Source organism: Prionailurus bengalensis, chromosome F2 (genome assembly GCF_016509475.1).
Source record: "Prionailurus bengalensis isolate Pbe53 chromosome F2, Fcat_Pben_1.1_paternal_pri, whole genome shotgun sequence".
Classification (NCBI taxonomy): domain Eukaryota; kingdom Metazoa; phylum Chordata; class Mammalia; order Carnivora; family Felidae; genus Prionailurus; species Prionailurus bengalensis.
Genome location: NC_057353.1, coordinates 83,634,054 through 83,643,876, shown reverse-complemented (window position 1 = coordinate 83,643,876; position 9,823 = coordinate 83,634,054).

Here is a 9,823-nt window from a genome sequence, read left to right as displayed (position 1 = left end):
CCTCTGTTTAAGTAACTATGGCTAAGACATCCCTTCTAATTCCTGTGATGAATTTTTAATTGTTTTAGTTTTCAGTTAAGTATTTCACCCAAATTGTATTAGATCTTATTTACATAGTCGTTCATATGCTCCATTCCAGTCATAAATTTCTCTCTTACATAATTTTTTACTTAGCGTGGTGATGACATCAATATTGGCTGGGAGGCAGACTGTCTTCTGATGGTGCAGACCCGCTCTGTGCTACACTTGTTGCTTACCACAGAGCAGTCATCCCTTGGGACCCTAGCTTCTAAACCAAGTAAATTAATTACAATTGAGAAGAGAAGGACATTTCACTTTCTCCAGTTGATGAAAAGAAGCTTTCTGGAAGAGATACTCATTCTGTAGTGGCTGGAGCCTACTTCCCTCAAGGAGCATCACCCAGGCTTGAGAAATGCATTGGTGGGGGAGCACCAACGTCCTGGGAAGGTGATACAGTGGCTCATTTCTATAGGCTAGGAATGACAGTAGGAGGGCTGTCATGAAAATGGGTTCCATAACTCAGTGGGGAGTGTTGAATACCAGACAGGAGCTCATAACCTTTTCAGTGGAAGTGTGTCACCTTAACAGGCCCAGGGCCAGAGCAGTAATCAGAACAGTTAGAACATAGATGTTTTGGCCCTGGATAACGGTGATGGTGTCTCTGAGACAGAAATAGACGGCCCACTAAAGTTTCTATCAGTGTAAGTGAAAAAACCATATATTTGGTGAAGAGACACCTGAACCTCTTGAAAGAAGAAAAGGCCAGATTCCCTTGAGGAAAGACCCTAATGCTCTCCCCCAATTTTATACTATACCTTATTTCCTTCCCAAAAGGGAATGTGGCCAATTATGGAGTAACCATGTTGAAAGACAGGAAATACCCACCCTTATGAGAGATGAGAAAGTAAGAATTAGCTTGGACTGAGGAAGAAGACAATCTATTAAACTGCTGGAATTGCAGACGAGGATAAAGCCAGCTTCAAAGTTAATAGGAGACGATACTTTCCCAAAAACGATATGTACCTTTAAAATGTCATGACATTTTACCTCTGTTTTCTTACTGAAGAACTTTGTTCTCTAATGTCACAGAAAACAGGGATGTGTGATAAATTATCAAGAATGAAACACCCACTCTTTCCTGACAGATCTAAGTCACTGACACAGAGAAGCAGCCTTGATTTACAACTGGAACCAGATAAGGAGTTTAGGACCCCATATTCCACATCTATATTTTGTGGTTTCCAGGGAAATAGGAGACTGGGTCCACTTCACAGTCCAGAACCAATGTTGACCCACTACTCACAGCCTAGTTTTGCTTCCTGCCTCTCCAAGCACTGCTTCAGACAGATTTCACCTAAACACCCTTCCCTGAAGTCCTGTAACAACTCCATTTTCCTTTGGTGAGACACCCCACAGATCTCGTTTGTCACCCTTGTGGTAATAGCTCCATGACCCTAACTTTGTTGGAGTATAGGCTTGTTCCTGGTAGTCTGAGGCTGATCAGGCAAGGGGAGGGGATACTGGACTCTGGCTCTGAACTGATGTTGGTTCAAGATATTGCTGTTGTTCACCAGAGTAGGAGTTCATGGAGTCAAGTGGCAAATGGATTTTTAACTCAGGATCATTTATTTCACAGTAAGATCACTGGGGCCCAGAACTCACCCTATGGTATTTACCCAGATCCTGAATGCATAGGTAGAGGAGACATATTGCACTTGGCAGAATCCCCACATGAGTTCTCAGGGTGTTACGATAGGAATCTTTGGATTAAACAGGCCTGGAGGTGAGCCCAGCTCCCCACTTGTAGGCTGGATTACTCTGGGCAAACTAACCTTTCTGAGTGTTTGCTTATCTGCAAAATGGGAAAAGAAATAAAAACCCATGTGGGGCTATTTGGGGGTTAGGATTAGGTAGAACCAAATATGCAGAGTGACCAATGTGCTACTCAGAACACAGTGGCCACACAGCAGAGCCAGCTCTCTTTCCTGCCACTCTGGTCAGGGCAGCAAGAACAGTAGAAAGATCACACTGCCTTTGGAGAGGGTTAGCTTGAGTCTTGGCTCCACATCAATGGGCTGTTTTTCATTGTAAAAGAGGGCATAATATAACTCCTATTGGAGAGAGATTTATGTGTAATAACTCCTATAATGGAATGTGGTGTTTTCCCATATACTACCACTCTCTTCCTTTCTCAAAAGAGAACTAGTGTGGTTGATCATGGATTCATTTAATCAACAAATGTATATGGTAAGTACTTATTCTGGGTATGGTTCTAGATGCTGGGGATACAGCAATAGATAAAACCCCTGCCCTCATGGAGCATACATTCTAGCAAGGAGAGAAAGATGATAAGCAAAGAAATTATATGGTGGTGGTGAATGCTCTGAAGAAAAACAGGGAGTAAAGTAGCTCATTATGGAACAGAAGTAAAGTGTCCTCTCGATCCTGTGGCCAAAAAAAAAAAATACCTACAAGCTCTCATCTCAGAAGAATTTGGCAAGTAGCTGCAGGGCCTGGGTCCCCTAGCCCGCAAGACTTGGATTGGGAATTGTGCCCTGGATGGGAGCAATTGTTTTCCCCTCAAAACTATGGGGCCTGCTTGAGGGTGGGGACTGGTCTTTATTTGCTGTTGTATCCTAAGTATTTCAGGTAGAACAGTGGTCATTGCATGTTTCAAACACTGGCTAACCATTGTCACTCATTCCTCACCCCTTACACCCATACCATGCCCTTGGGAAGAGATTAGGGATCAGGTTTCAGGGTTGGGGTCACAGGCTTTTCGCTATTTCAGGCTGCAGCACCAGGCTCCAAGGACTGATGACTCACCTGGGTCCCAGCAGTTGGAAGAGGAGACAGCAGCAGGAGTGAGTGCAAGTTGTTCAGGGCCCACCTGCCCTGCCTTCCTCACCGACGCAGCAGGCCGCAGGCTGGTCCTCAGTATGGGCAACATTGTGAATCAAACTAGAGAACCAGGCTACAGTATCCCCAAGACCCATGAAACAGCAGAGAGCCTCACGGAGTTCCCATTCTCACACTTCCAGATTCCCGGGCCATTTCATTTGCTCCTCCCCAATTTGCTTCCTCTTTTCAACTGTCTGGGTTTCAAGGTCACCATTCTAACTGCAGAATGAGAGGATCGAGATCAGGAGAGTTCTCTGTATTATTCACAATCCCATTTTTCCAGAAACCTAGAACTAAAGAGGCCTTAAGAGGCTCCCAGTTGTGTTGAGAATCCCTTTTTCTAGGGATAGTGATTCCTTGCCACACTGAAACATCCATGATGGTATCCAATTCCCAGTAGTGAGAGAGGTGCACTGCATCCAAAGCCTCTTGCTGCATTTTCAGGGCAGTTTCTCTGGTCTTTTTTTTTTTCACATGTATTGGGGTAAATTAAGAAAAATAGTATATATTTAAAGTATACAATGTGATGAGTTAATATACTTATACATTGTGAAATGATTACCACAATCAAGTTAATTAACACATCCATTACCTCACATAGTTTTTCAACACTTTTCTTTATGTGATGAGAACACTTAAGATCTATTCTCAGCAAATTTCAAGTATAATACGCAATATCATTAAGTATAATCACCATGTAGGGGCACCTGGGTGACTCAGTTGGTTAAGCGGCCGACTTCGGCTCAGGTCATGATCTCGCGGTCCGTGAGTTTGAGCCCCGCGTCAGGCTCTGTGCTGACAGCTCAGAGCCTGGAGCCTGTTTCAGATTCTGTGTCTCCCTCTCTCTGACCCTCCCCCGTTCATGCTCTGTCTCTATCTCAAAAAAATAAATAAACATTTTAAAAAAAAAAGTATAATCACCATGCTGTACATTAAGTCCCCAGAACTTACCAACTTGTAACTATAAGGCTCTGTCCTTTAACCAACATCTCTCCATTTCCCACACCACAGTTTCTCTGGTCTTGATCATTCCAAGCTTCTTCATGAGAACACAAAAAATTTCCTACAAACCATCAAAATGAAGTAAACACCACTCAAGCGGGCAAAGTCATAGCTAAAAACAACTCTGAGAACCCAGCCCTCCCTCAGCACCCACATGGGAATGTACACCTCCAATCCTCTCAATTTCTAAAGTGAGTACTACCTATGGGTGTTGGAGCAGTAATGTCACTTCCCCTCTCTTCCATCCCCAGGTGAGTAAGGGAGAGACCAAGTCTTAGTGGGCCAGGGGCACTGGCCAGGCAGTGACAGGGAAAGGAGAGAAAGGAGCCAGGACATGCATGATGGCAGGCGAGTATAGGCACAGGGGCAGGCCTCATGCTAGGTGCAGAGCCCCACCCAGGCAAGCAGAGGCTGAGGCTGAGGCTGAGGAAGCAAAAAGTGTCCCAACCATGCAGGACCCTGTGGACCAGGACTGGGCTTTAACTGTAAACAAAGGAGCACTGAAAGTTTTGAGAATATTTAAGCTCTGTCATGTTGGGACATTGGGCAGATAACTAATTTTATGGAGTTATTTTAATCAGCAAAAAGAAGAGGCAGGGAAGCAGCTGTTAGAGGCTTAGTGGTGGGGGAAAGAATGAGAAGGTTACAGGGAGGATCCAGGTAAAGGGATATGGGATTTAACTGGTAGTTGGGGAACTGGGCAAAAAGAATGTGTCAATTTTGGTGAAGGTGATATGGAACTGAACTTATCATACAGAAATGGTTAAGGGAGATGAAGGGGTGCCAGGTAAAGTCGTTTAGGACTGGAAGGGATAGGAATTATCTAGGATAAAGGTGATATAGGACTGAATTCTTGATAAGCATGCAAGAGAAGGAACAGATGCCAGAAATGTTTAAATGGTAAAATTGGAAAGACTACATGACTGGACACATCTATATTTTTTTAATTTAAATTTTAGTTAACATGTAGTGCAATATTGGTTTCAGGAGTAGAATTTAGTGATTCATCACTTATATACAACACTCAGTGCTCATCACAAGTGCCATCCTTAATACCTATCATCCATCTAGCCCATCTCCTACCCACCTCCCTCCATCAGTCCTCAGTTTGTTCTCTGTTGTTAAGAGTCTCTTATGGTTTATATCCCTGTCTCTTCTTCCCCACTCCCTTCCCATATGTTAATCTGTTTTATTTCTTAAATTCCACATATGAGTGAAATCATGTGGTATTTGGTCTTTCTCTGACTTATTTCACTTATCAAAATACATTCTAGCTCCATCCATATCATTGCAAATGGCAAGATTTCATTGTTTTTGATGGCTGAGTAATAGTCCATTGTGTGTGTGTGTGTGTGTGTGTGTGTGTGTGTGTGCATGCGTGCCTTCTTTATCCATTCATCAGTCAATGGACATTTGCTCTCTTTCCATAGTTTGGCTATTGTTGATAAGGTTGCTATAAACACTGGTGTCCATATACCCCTTCAAATCTGTATTTTTTTTTTGTATCCTTTGGGTAAGTACCAAATAGTCCAATTGCTGGATCACAGAGTAGTTCTATTTATAATTTTTTGAGGAACCCCCATACTGTTCTCCAGAGCTGCTGTAGCAGCTTGCATTCCCACCAACAGTACAAGAAGGTTCCCTGGTATCTGCATCCTTGCCAACACCTGTTTTCTTGTTTGTTAATTTTAGCCATTCTGACAGGTGTGAGGTGGTATCTCATCATGGTTTTGATTTGTATTTCCCTGATGATGAGTGATGTTGAGCATCTTTTCATGTATCAGCCATCTGGATGTCTTCTTTGGAAAAGTGTCTAATCATGTCTTCTGCCCATTTCTTTCTTTTTTTTTTTTTTTTTACATTTTATTTATTTATTTATTTTGGTAAAGAGAGAGTGCACAAGTGGGGGAGAGGCAGAGAGAGAGAGGGAGACACAGAATCCAAGCAGGTTCCAGGCTCCCAGCTATCAGCACAGAGCCTGACGCAGGGCTCAAACTCACGAACTGCGAGATCATGACCTGAGCCGAAGTTGGACGCTTAACCGACTGAGCCACCCAGGCACCCCATGCCCATTTTTTAATTGGGTGATTTGTTTCTTGGATGTTGAGTTTTATAAGTTCTTCATAGATTTTGGATACTAACCCTTTATCAGATAGGTTGTTTGCAAATATTTTCTCCCATTCTGTAGGCTGCCTTTTAGTTTTGTTGTTTCCTGACTGGACAGATTTAGAGACTGAGGAAGAAATAAGATCAAGAATGACCCCTCATTTCTTATTTAAGTGTCTGAGTGGATCAGGTAAAGTTGGTGTGTTCTTGTATGGAGATGGATATGAAAGAAGGTGAGGAAGTGATGGTGCCCTGGGCCACATAGGGGTTCTGTATATTGGCAGAAGTTTGGAGTAAAAAGTTAGGGGCTGGGGTCCTGGGCAAAAGCATCACTGAGGGCAGATAGAGGAAATGGAGTCCATCAAGGAGAGAGGGAACTCATTTGTAGAATCAGACTAAAAATAAGATCCTGGTAACATTGAAGCAGGAAAAAATTTAAAGGCCTGCGTGATAACTGCATCAAATACTACATAAGTCCTTTACAATAAGGGCTAAAAGTGTCCCAGGATTTCATACCTAGGATATCCATTGAAACTGCATGCAAATCCCTGTGGGGAGGAGGGAGAGGGGTAGAAGCCAGGCTGCGCTGGGGGTGATTGCATGTGGGTGGCAAGTGCAGACAGGTTTCTGCAAACACCCCAAGCTGAAAGGGCTAAGGCCAACTTATTAGTGAGTCTATGTAAGGATCAAGAGAAAAGGTACAGAGGGGAGTGGCCTGAGAAAAGTTCACAGGAAGACATGAGATCACAAAGATTAGGCTCTGAGGTCTGATGGGTAAAGTGCATGCACCTGTAGTGAGCTTTTAGAGGCAGGCCATTGGGGAGATGAAATCTAATCCTCAAAAGGAAGGACTGCTTGAGGAGAGCATGATGTTGTGACTAGGAACACTGAAGTCCCCGCATGGAGAAGAGGGTGCCCTCAAGAGGGCCTATGGTGATACTGCTGGCACTATGAGGGAGCCAAACATCTGGCGCTCAGGGGCAAGGGGCTCCCCAGGGTGGAGCCATTAGGAGTGTGCAGTGACCCCACCCAGTAGACCTTCCCAACTTCTTGACCCTCCAAGGGGAGCATACACAGTTGCCTGTAAGAGACAATACGTGAGAAGTGCATCCTGGAGAGAAGGGGGCAGACAGGCCAGACGGGGCGGACAAACATTCCATTTCCCCACATCCTTGATTTCTTGTAGTCCTTCTATCCCTTATCTCATTGCTTCTGTCACCCCCCCCCCCTTTCCCTATACTTCTCCCTCCCGGGTCAACCACATGCTGTACAGGCCCTGGAAATGCATGGGGAAGCTAGGGAGAGGAACCCTGAGATAATAGAGGGCACAAATGACTTTTCTGAGGTGGAGGCCTGTCCACTGCCACTTGAGGGCCTCTCAGGCCAGTCTCACAGCTGGGAAATAGAAAAGCAGATTGTAGTGTTGAAGAGAGGAGCAAAGGGAACTTTCAGGAGCTTGAGCAGTTGTCTTGGGTGTAGGCTACTTCAAAACTCAACCCTGAGTGCCACCAGGTATTAGTGTTCAAGGTCAAAGTGTCAATGGCCACATCAGTAAGGCTCAGTCTGTGACTGCTGGGTCATGTGGAAGGTGCTTCCACACATATATCCCAAGTGGCCATGACAAAAATCTGTGGGACCAAGTGACCTCTTAAGGGAGGATTCTGAAAAATTAGGGACTTTAATAACTTGTCGAAAGCCAGGACCCCAAAATTTTGCCTCTGAAATATCCACTATGTGTCACTGTCCCTAGAGGGTAAAGACCCCTGCTCAGCTCCCTCACTTGTTACTCCCACAGAAGGCAGAGCAGAGCAAGCAGTGTGCCTGGTCCCTATTCCCCTGACAAGTTCCTCAGGGTGCTCTGGTTTCTGAGAAGGACTGGCTTTAGGAACTGGTGTCCTCCATGTTGAGGGATCTGAGCCTGGTAGAGAGAGAGATGGTCAAACTTGTGGGAGCCCAGGGTTGACCAGCAGAGTCTCTCCTTTAAATTTTTATTTTTTTAATGTTTTTTTGTGAGAGAGAGAGAGAGACAGAAAGAGAGAGAGACAGAACACGAGCGGGGGAGGGACAGAGAGAGAATCTGAAGCAGGCTCCAGGCTCTGAGTTGTCAGCACAGAGCCCGACGTGGGGCTCGATCCCATGAACCACAAGATCATGACCTGAGCCGAAGTCAGATGCTTAACCAACTGAGCCACCCAGGTGCGCCAGAGCCTCATCTTTAAAAGCCCCCACTCATTTCTTCCTCCTTCTGTGTTCCTGCTGAAAGACAAAAAGAGACTAAAAGAGAGTTTGGAGCCTACTTCTTACTGTCCTCCTACTGTAGATTGTCTACATTCATTAACTTTGTTGAGATCTCTTTTGTTTTCATGTTACTCATTTTGAAGGTAATGAAAACACTTTCTACTGATCCTTTTCCATCAGTCCCAAGTAAGGAAGCATTTTGTGCATTGGTCTTCACTTGACATTTCAGTGTCCCCTATTGAAAAGGAGTCCAGATGTCAGATCTGGGGGACCATCTGTGCTGCATTCTGTGAATTCTGCTCCCTGGGGAAAGATGGAGTGGTTTGTGGTATGTCTTTTGAACTCAGCAGTGATTTCTAAGTAGCCCTGATCCAGGGAGAAGCTTGGCCCAGAGACACCTGAGGTGGCAAGGTGAACCAATGTGAGTGAGGCCTATCCTCTAGGGGTCCTGAGCTCTCTTAGATCCCTTCCAACATGCTAAGAATATGGGCTGTTAGTTTGGGATAGAAGCCCTAGTCTTCACCTGACCACATGCCCTGACCAACCCATTCTCATAGGTTGAGGATGTTCCCATTTCATCAGAGAATGGTCCTCTGCTCCAGCAATTGTTTTAGGAAAGTGGAAATGATGGGGTGCCTGTATGGTTCACTAGGTAGAGCATAGGACTCTTGCTATTGGGGTCATAAGTTTGAGCCCCACGTTGGGTGTACAGATTACTTTTTTAAAAAGTTTTAAAGAAAACTGGGAGGGGCTCCTGGGTGGCTCAGCTGATTAGGTGTCCAAACTCTTGATTTCCACTCAGGTCATGATTAACAGATCATGGGATCAAGCCCCGCATGAGGCTCTGCATTGACAGCTCAGAGCCTGCTTGGAATTCTCTCCCACTCTCTCTTCTCCTCCCCTGCTTGCTCTCTCTCTCTCTCCCCCCCCCCCCTGTCTCTCTCAAAATAAATAAATAACCTGAAAAAGAAAAGAGTCTGTCTCTTTGGGGGGCTGGACCTTGGTTTCCCTTCCTTGAGTGATGTTTGTGTTTTTTAAGATCAGTTTTAGGTTCATAGGAAAGTTGAGGAGAAGGTACAGAGAGCTCCCATGTATTCCCAAACTCCCACGCATCACAGTCTCCCCCAGTTCCAACATCCCCACCAGACTGGAACATTTGTTACAATTGATGGATCTACATGAACACACTCAAAAGCCATAGTTTACGTTTCTTTTTTTATTAATAATGTTTTAATGTTTATTTTTGAGAGGAGGTGGGAGAGGCAGAAAGAGAGGCTCAGCATGTGGCCCAAACCCATCAACCCGTGAGATCATGACCTGGGCCAAAATCAAGAGTTGGACATTCAACTGATTGAGTCACCCAGGTACCCAGTTTACATTTCAATTCACTCTTGCTATTGTACATTCTTTGGATTTGGATAACTATATAATGACATGTATCCATCATTATGGTATCATATAGAGTATTTTACTGCCCTAAAAATCTGTGCTCCACTTATTTACCTGCCCCCTTCTAGCCCTGAAAACTACTGATCTTTTGACTGTTTACATAGTT